General features: G+C 43.9%; 1 non-coding gene across 1 annotated transcript; it reads right to left on the bottom strand.

Moving 5' to 3' along the window:
- Positions 1 to 8,712: 8,712 nt before the first annotated feature.
- On the bottom strand, positions 8,713 to 8,783 carry trnag-gcc (transfer RNA glycine (anticodon GCC)). The gene has a single exon. It is a non-coding gene; the product is annotated as a tRNA-Gly (tRNA).
- Between the last annotated feature and the right edge of the window lie 364 nt (positions 8,784 to 9,147).

Raw genomic sequence — 9,147 nt, forward strand, 5'->3', positions numbered from 1 at the left:
AGCCCCAGGACATTGCTGCAGGAGTTCCTCAGGGCAGTGTCCTCGGCCCAACCATCTTCAGCTGCTTCATCCATGATCTCCCCTCCATCATAAGGTCAGAAATGGGGATGTTCGCTGATGATTGCAAAGTGTTCAGTTCCATTCGTAACCCCTCAAATAACGAAGCAGTCCGAGCCGGCATGCAGCAAGACCTGGACAACACCCAGGCTTGGGCTCATCAGTGGCAAGTAACATTGGCGCCAGACAAGGGCCAGGCAATGACCATCTCCTACAAGCGACAGTCGAACCACCTGCCCTTGACATTCAACGGCATTACCATCGCCGAATCCCCCACCATCAACATCCTGGGGGTCACCATTGACCAGAAGCTTAACTGGACCATCCATATAAATACTGCGGCTGCAAGAGCAGGTCAGAGGCTAGATATTCTGCGGCGAGTGACTCACCTCCTGACCCCCCAAAGCCTTTCTACCATCTGCAAGTCACAAGTCAGGAGTGTGATGGAATACTCTCCACTCGCCTGGATGAGTGCAGCTCAACAACACATAAGAAGCTCGACACCATCCAGGACAAAGCAGCCCGCTTGATTGGCACCCCATCCACCACCCTAAACATTCACTCCCTTCACCACCGGAGCACAGTGGCTGCAGTGTTTACAATCCACAGGATGCAGTGCAGCAACTCGTCAAGGCTTCTTCGACAGCACCTCCCAAACCCGCGAGCTCTACCACCTAGAAGGACAAGGGCAGCAGGCGCATGGGAACAACACCACCTGCACGTTCCCCGCCAAGTCACACACCATCCCGACTTGGAAATATATCGCCGTTCCTTCATCGTCGCTGGTTCAAAATCCTGGAACTCCCTTCCTAACAGCACTGTGGGAGAAGCTTCTCCGCACGGACTGCAGCAGTTCTGGAAGGCCAATTCGGGATGGGCAATAAATGCTGGCCTCGCCAGCGACGCCCACATCGCATGCACGAATAAAAAAAATGCGATTTTAATATATAAGCTTTGGGTGACTATCAATGAATGCGCTATTTATATATGAGCTGTGGGAGAGTGTATATGAATGCAATGTTTATATATGAACTGTGGGTGTTTATATATGCGTGCGATGTTTATATATGAAATTTCGGTATGTATATATGAGTGCGATGTTGATATATGGACTGTGGATTTGTATATGTGGGTGCGATGTTTATATATGAACTGTCGGTGTATATATAGGTGTGCGATGTTTAAATATGAACTGTGGGTGAGTGTATTTGAGTGAGATGTTTATATACGAACAGTGGATGTGTATATATGAGTGCAGTATTGTCATATGAACTGTGGGTGTGCATATATGAGTGCGATGTTTATATATGAACTGTGGGTATGTATATATGAGTGCGATGTTTATATATGAACTGTGGGTATGTATGTATGAGTGCGATGTTTATATATGAACTGTGGGTATGTATATATGAGTGCGATGTTTATATATGAACTGTGGGTGTGTATATATGAGTGCGATGTTTGTATATGTACTGTGGGTATGTATATATGAGTGCGATGTTTATATATGAACTGTGGGTGTGTCTATATGAGTGCGATGTTTGTATATGAACTGTGGGTATGTATATATGAGTGCGATGTTTATATATGAACTGTGGGTGTGTCTATATGAGTGCGATGTTTGTATATGTACTGTGGGTGTGTATATACGAGTGCGATGTTTATATATGAACTGTGGGTGTGTCTATATGAGTGCGATGTTTGTATATGTACTGTGGGTGTGTATATATGAGTGCGATGTTTATATATGAACTGTGGGTGTGTATATATAAGTTCGATGTTTATATATGAACTGTTGTTGTGTGTATGTGAGTGCGGTGTTTATATCTTGAACAGTGGATGTGTGTATGTGAGTGCGGTGTTTATCTATGGACTGTGGTTGGGTATATATGAGTGTGATGTTTATATATGAAGTGCAGTAATGAACAGTAAGGCGTCGCTGGGGTGATATTTTCTTGCAAGACAATGGCGAAAAGTTGCATTTGCTTTGGTGTCCCAATAGCTCAGTCGCGGTTGCATTCGACTGAAAACTTAAAGGTCTTTGGTGTAATCCAGTATTTGGCTGTTTTTGGTTATTTAGTTTCTTCTTCTTTGGGTCGATTCTCGGATTTATTTGCAGTGAAATTTTATCCCCGCCACTGAAGGATTGGGGATGGAACAGAGAGACATCAACGATGGGAAATATTTATATCGTCTGCATTTGGTTTTTATTTCTCTGTTACCTTCTGCCTTTTCCTCTTGGTTTTTCCTCTCTCGGTGCCGGGTGACCATTTGATTTGATGCATTTGTTCTAAACTGATCCATTTTCCACATCTCGGGGCGGTCAGACCCGCTCTGTCTTTCTGTTGTTGCTGATGATCATTAATGGGAACAGGCCGCGAGTTAAACGTTTCTCTGCAAACCGGAGAAAGAAAAAGAAAAAGAAAGACTTGTTTCTCCGGCCCAGGGGTAAAGTTACAATGGATGTTATTCAATAAAATTGTCCCGTGAATTTGTCTGTGGATCTGATTGTAAAGCTTGGATTTTAAAATTACGAATACCCAAAACAAAGCCCCTTATCAACCCATACAGGAATCAAACCCGCGATCACGACATGATGGCATGTTTTACTCCAGCACCTGGACAACCAGTCTCCTAAAATGCAGTCTGAAAAGCGTTTCACATACAAAACAAATCATTATTAAACTTGTGACTGTCACTCGGGAACCACGTTGGCGTCTCTTTCAGTCTGCAACATAATGTTATAGGTTGGTTAATGGTGTTCACAGAAATATTCCTCTTTTCGTCGAGTTTATTTGGTTTCATGTAATTAATTATAGAGGTGTGAACGCCGTATCATAACCACGAGCCCACCAGGCACCTGTACGGACAGTTCACCCAATCCGGTTACTTTGATGATCTGCCCTACTCTGCTCGAAAAACAAGAGGATGAACAGCCGTTGTCTGTGAAAAGGTGTCCTCTCCCCTTGATCAAACTAATGTGTGCAATTGATGAACTGGAGTGAATTGCGCTCGAAGCAGATCTGGAAAATGCGCAATGTAGCCGCACAGGAATTCCAAATCCACTCTGCGTGGAGGAAAAGGAGTGACAGAAACAGAAGGAGATGCCACGTGAAAGATTTGGACCCGGACCTGCTGCATGAGATTTTAAATGTTGTCAGCCTTTAACTGTAGCTCACAGTGTGAGAACAGTCATTGTTATCATTTGCCTTTTATGTATCTTCTTGTACTGCATCTCTTCAATATCCCCGGGTTGTTACAGCACTGCTTTCTTCAAATTAAATCCCATTGTGAAAACATACACGATTTCAAACCAAAGCGAGGTGTGTGAGATTGGAAGGAGAGTGTGAGTGGGGATCATGGGCCCGTGCGTGCGTGCATTTTGGAAATGGGAACAGAGACATCCGCTGCTTGTTGGAGTATTTCACCTCATTTTCCATTTCACGCGCAGGCCTGCCCGCACTCGGTACTGTCATGGCCTGAACAAGTCTTTCGTGTTCTCACAGAAAATGCCACTTTGTGCGAGCAGTTTGTCCGGACTGGGCTGCAATGAGGTAGGACACTGGGAGTATTCAATTAATGAAATCAGTACTTCAAACAGAAAACATTCTTCACTCACTCATCCTGATATATTAGGGTCTCGATACTTGAATTATTGTTCCATTCATTGGAACTTAGGAACATGAGGAGACCATCCAGCCCCTCGAGCGTCCAGGTTAATACATCCTTCCTGAGGTGGGTGCCCAGAACTGAATGCAATCCTCCAGTTGGGGTCTTGCCAGAGCTCTGTGCAGCTGTAACATAACATCCACCCCTTGTTTTCCAGCCCTCTTGAGATAAACGGGGAGAGTGAGAGCTCAAGAGAGAAAGCGAGAGTGAGCAAATGGGAGAGAGAGAGAGGACTATGCATTGCACAAACCGTCCCTGTGTCGATTTCTCAGGAGCGCTATGAATCCCCACTGAGCTTTTGAACCACTTACTGCACCGCAGCAAAAGTTCCAAAACAGCATATGGGTAACGTGAAATAACCTAATCGATAGCCGATTTGTGGTGCCATGGGTAGCACGTGGGGCTTCTTCTAATCACTGCAAAGGTTGTGTGTCCGAATCTGACCATCGTTGAATTTTAGTTCAGGGTTCGGTGATTTCGGCGCTGGGAAGTGAAATTTTGCAGCAAAACCGCAACAGGATCATTAATGCTCGTCAAGGAAGGGAAATAACCCCCTCCACTTCATCTTATACAAGTGGCTCCAGTCCCACCCGAATTTATAATGCTTAATCCACTCTGAGCTGGATTGGCGAAACACTCTCAAGAAGGAGGCACATCATCTGCTCACCACAAAAGTCAATCTGCTGGACTTCCGGCTCTGTCAGACTGCATGTTCCTTCAGTCAGGTTTCCAACTGGACACATGCATCCTGCTGCCGTGCGAGCATTGGTGCTTGAGGGGTAGACTTCTTGCTTGCAGTAATTCTATTCCTGTGAAAGTAGCTCCTGAAGATCGCAAGATGGAAAGTATCGTGACTGAGCGGTCGAACGCGCAGCGTTAAAGCTCAAGCTAAATCCCATAATTTGTGGATGGATCAAAATCATAGCTTGCGGCTCCAATACCGCAGCCTCCCTCCTGTAAACTAATAACACTAAACATCTCATCTGATATTGCAACAAGAGGCGATACAAATAATGCACATGGCGATACAAATAATTGATGCATTTTGGAACACTCAATTATACGTTCAGCTCCGTTCGAAATGTTCACAAGGAAATGGATTCGTTGATCTCGGTGAGACTCGACGAACAACCTCGCCATTTCCCGACCTTGTACGGTCATATAAGGACCGCGCACTGACTGATTGCACTGCTAGAGCCCGGTCACTTTGATCACCTCTCCTACTCTGCTGGAAAGAATCTTAAGGTGAGAGGCCCTTACCTGTGGAAACGTGTCCTGTCCCCGTGATGAAAATAATATCTGCACTTTCACTTTCAGCTTCTTTCACATCCTCTGCTCCATCGCACTACAATCGGGTTTTCTGTGAACAGATCAAAATAAATTTTGGCAGAAATTCTAACAGCAGTGGGATTCAAACCCACGCCTCTATAGAAACTAAATTTAACACTTTAGACCGCGAGGCCGCGCTACCATAATGTCACAGTATTGTTTAAAGAGCTGTTTCATGCTCAAATAAATGAATCGAAGCTAACTGACCGCATTTACCCCGTGCTCGGGTTGTTCTTAGATCAGAGAACGTTAAGAGGTGATTTGATCGAAGTGTTCAAAATCATGAAGGGTTGGAATAAATAAATAAAGAGAAACTGTTCCCTTTGGCGGAAGGGTCGAGAACCAGAGGACACAGATTTAAGGTGATTGGCAAAAGAACCAAAGGCGACAGAAGGAAACATTTCTTTACCCAGCGAGTAGTTATAATCTGGAATGCGCTGATTGAAAGGTGGCTTTCAAAAAGGAATTGGATAAATACTTGAAGGGAAATAAATTCAGGGCTAACGGGAAGGGGCGGGGGAATGGGACTATCTTGATTACTTTAACAACGAGCCGGTACGAGCTCGATGGGACGAATGGCCTCCTTCTCTGCTGTAACCATTTTATAATTCTATGATTCTGTTTATACTCTTTATTTTCTTTGCATGCATTTCTCTATCTCTCCCTGTCTCTGTCTCTTGTGTTGTCCTCTGATGGACTTCTCAGGCTTCCTTGAACGGCGTTGGCTGATCGATCCTGCAACACCAGCAGAGAAGGTTAAAGAAAGGTTGAGACGGTGGGAAAAGTAAAGGTGCAACCCCGCTGCTGCAGCCAATGTCTAAACATTAAGATCTCTTCGCTCTCACAGTGAAACAAAGCACCAATTTGATTGAAGTATACTTATGGGAGAGTGTATATTATCACCATGCCGAGACAGACGGCAATTATATCATAGAATCATAGATTCATTAAAATTTACGTTAGCGGAGGCCATTCGGCCCATCATGTTTGTACCGGTCAGAAAAGAGTTATCCAGCATCACCCAACTTACCAGCGTTTAGTCCGTAGTCTTGTCGATTACGGCTCTTCAAGTGCATATTGATGTGCTTTTTAAACCCGATGAGGGTTTCTGCTTCTCCCACCCTCTCAGGCAGTGAGTTCCAGACCCTCACCACCCGCTGGGTGGAAAAAAATTCCCCTCTGCACCACTCTAATCCTTCTACCAATTACCTTAAATCTATGCCCCCTTTTTATTGAACTCTCTGCTACGTGAATCAGGTCCTTCCTTTCCACTCTATCGAGGCCCGTGATAATTTTATACACCTCAATTAAATCTCCCCTCAGCCTCGTCGGTTCCAGAGAAAACAACCTCAGCCTATCCAATCTATCCTCATAGCCAAAATTCTCCACTCTTCGCAACATCGCCGTAAATCTCTGTACCATTTCTAGTGTAGTCCCATCTTTCCTGTAATGTGGTGACCAAAACTGTACGCAATACTCCAGCTGTAGCCGAACTAGTGTTTTATTCAGTTCCAGAATAACCTCCCTGCTCTTACAATCTATGCCTCGGCTAATAAAGCAAAGTATCCTTTATATCTTTTTAACCACCTTAACCACCTCTCCTCTTACCTTCAGGGATCTGTGGACATGCACTCCAAGGTCTCTCTTTTTAACGACACCTCTCAGTATCCTCCAAAGCAATGTAGTTTCCGAGCAACTAATTCTGAAACGTCTTGCTTGATAATATAAGTCGTAGAGACGAAACCAATTTAGTAAAGGGAAACTAATATTGGTGACTGGAAATAGTTAGTGTACAACTTGATATTGCTGTGTACCGGAATAGAAAACGAGATTGGATGGACAGAAGAGGTCTGAAAGGGTAGCCGATCGGCTATGGGAGACAGCGACACTTTACACTGGCTGCATGATGTAAGGAACAGCGTCTGGTTGGTCTAGATGTATGATTCTTGTTTCGGGGGCTTTGGTTGATTAATATCTGAGAGTCCCGGGGTAAAATCCCCAACAAGCTCTTGCTGTTCAGCTACGTTGAGTGTAAAATTCACCAATTGGCTTCTGACATCTTTTCAGTGTTCCTGTTGGTAGGATTAAAGTGCATGTTTGAGCTCCAGAGGACAGAGTGCTGAAGTTTCCAAAGTGCAACACATGTGAAGTAAATAAAATGTCTCAAGATGAAGCAGAGATTGATGCTGAATGTGAATCTCCCCCTATTCAGGTGGTCTCATTGATATTGGATGACGGGACAGGGAACGACATATGGAAGTTTGCCGATGACACCAAAATGGGCAGCGTTATAAGCAGTGCAGATTATATCGGAATAGGAACACAGGAACAGGAGTAGGCCATTCAGCCCCTCGTGCCTGCTCCGCCATTTGATAAGATCATGGCTGATCTGTGATCTAACTCCATATACCTGCTTTTGGCCCATATCCCTTAATACCTTTGGTTGCCAAAAAGCTATCTATCTCAGATTTAAATTTATAAATTGAGCTAGTATCAATTGCCATTTGCGGAAGAGAGTTCCAAACTTCTACAACCTTTTGTGTGTAGAAATGTTTTCTAATCTCGCTCCTGAAATGTCTGGCTCTAATTTTTAGACAGTGCCCCCTACTTCCAAAACCCCCAACCAGCGGAAATAGTTTCTCTCTATCCACCCTATCTGTTCCCCTTAATATCTTATAAACTTCGATCAGATCACCTCTTAACCTTCGAAACTCTGGAGAATGCAACCCCAATTTGTGTAATCTCTCTTCGTAACTTAACCCTTGAAGTCCGGGTATCATTCTGGTAAATTCCAGAGAGACATTAATATAATGAATGAATGGGCAAAACTGTGGCAAATGTATTTCAATTTAGGCAAGTGTGAGATCATCCACTTTGGACCTCAAAAGGATAGATCAGAATACTTTATAAAAGGTGAAAAATTCGAAACTGTGCAGTTCCAAAGGAACTTAGGTGTCCATGTACATCGATCAATAACATGTCATGGACACGAACAGAATATAATCAAAAAGTCTAATGGAATGGTGGCCTATATGTTTAGAGGATGAGAATAGACATTATGCTACAGCTACACAAAGCTCTGGTTGGACCACACCTGGAGTACTGTGTGAACCGCACCTTAGGAAGGATATATTGGCCTTGGAGGGAGTGCAGTGTGATTTACTAGAAAGATAACTGGACTCTAAGCGATAAATTACGAGGAGAGATTACACAAACTATAGTTGTATTCCCTTCAATTTAGTAGATTAAGGGTTGATGTGATCGAAATGTTCAAGATATTAAGAGGAACTGATGGGGTAGTTGCATGGAAACTATTTCCGCTCGTTGGGGTGTCTATGACTTGGGGACATAGGCTAAACATTCGAGTCAGGACTTTTAGGAGTGAAGTTAGGAAATACTTCTGCAAGCAAAGTGTTGGAGAAGTTTGGAACTCTCTTCCATAAACGGCAGTTGATGCGAGCTCAATTGTTAATTTCAAACCCGTGATTTATCGATTTTTGTCAACCAAAGATATTTAGAGATATGGGACTAAGGCGGATGCAGGGATTTCGGTCACAACTCAGCCATGATCGTATTGAGTTGCGGAACAGGCTCGACGGACCAAATACCACAATCCTGTTCCGAAGTTCCTCATTGCTGCAGAATGCAAAACGATCTTGCATTGGCGGGGAATCGAACCCGGGTCTCCCGCGTGGCAGGCGAGAATTCTACCCCTGAACCACCAATGCTTACTTTTGTAGAAGTTACATGCTCCTATATGGAATGCTGTCTAAACGAACATGCCGTTCACAGCTGCGATGGCCGAGTGGTTCAAGCGTTGGTCTCAAAACCCCATTTGGATTTTCCTGCCTTGTTTTGAATTCTGCTCGCAACACCCCAACTGTTTAAAGATCTCTTCAATGCTCAAATAGATTAATTGGAGTTAATTGACCGCATTTACCTCTCTCCTAGCATCAGAGATACTTCAACGTGGCCGGTGCTTTTAATTGAGCGTCCAATCTTCTCTTGCAAGATTTCAAGACCCGAGAAGGAATCTCTCCCAATCTGTAACTTAAATTCTGGTCGTTTGCAAAACCTGACATTTATACTCTT

This window comes from Heptranchias perlo, chromosome 20 (assembly GCF_035084215.1).
Source record: "Heptranchias perlo isolate sHepPer1 chromosome 20, sHepPer1.hap1, whole genome shotgun sequence".
Taxonomy (NCBI): Eukaryota; Metazoa; Chordata; class Chondrichthyes; order Hexanchiformes; family Hexanchidae; genus Heptranchias; species Heptranchias perlo.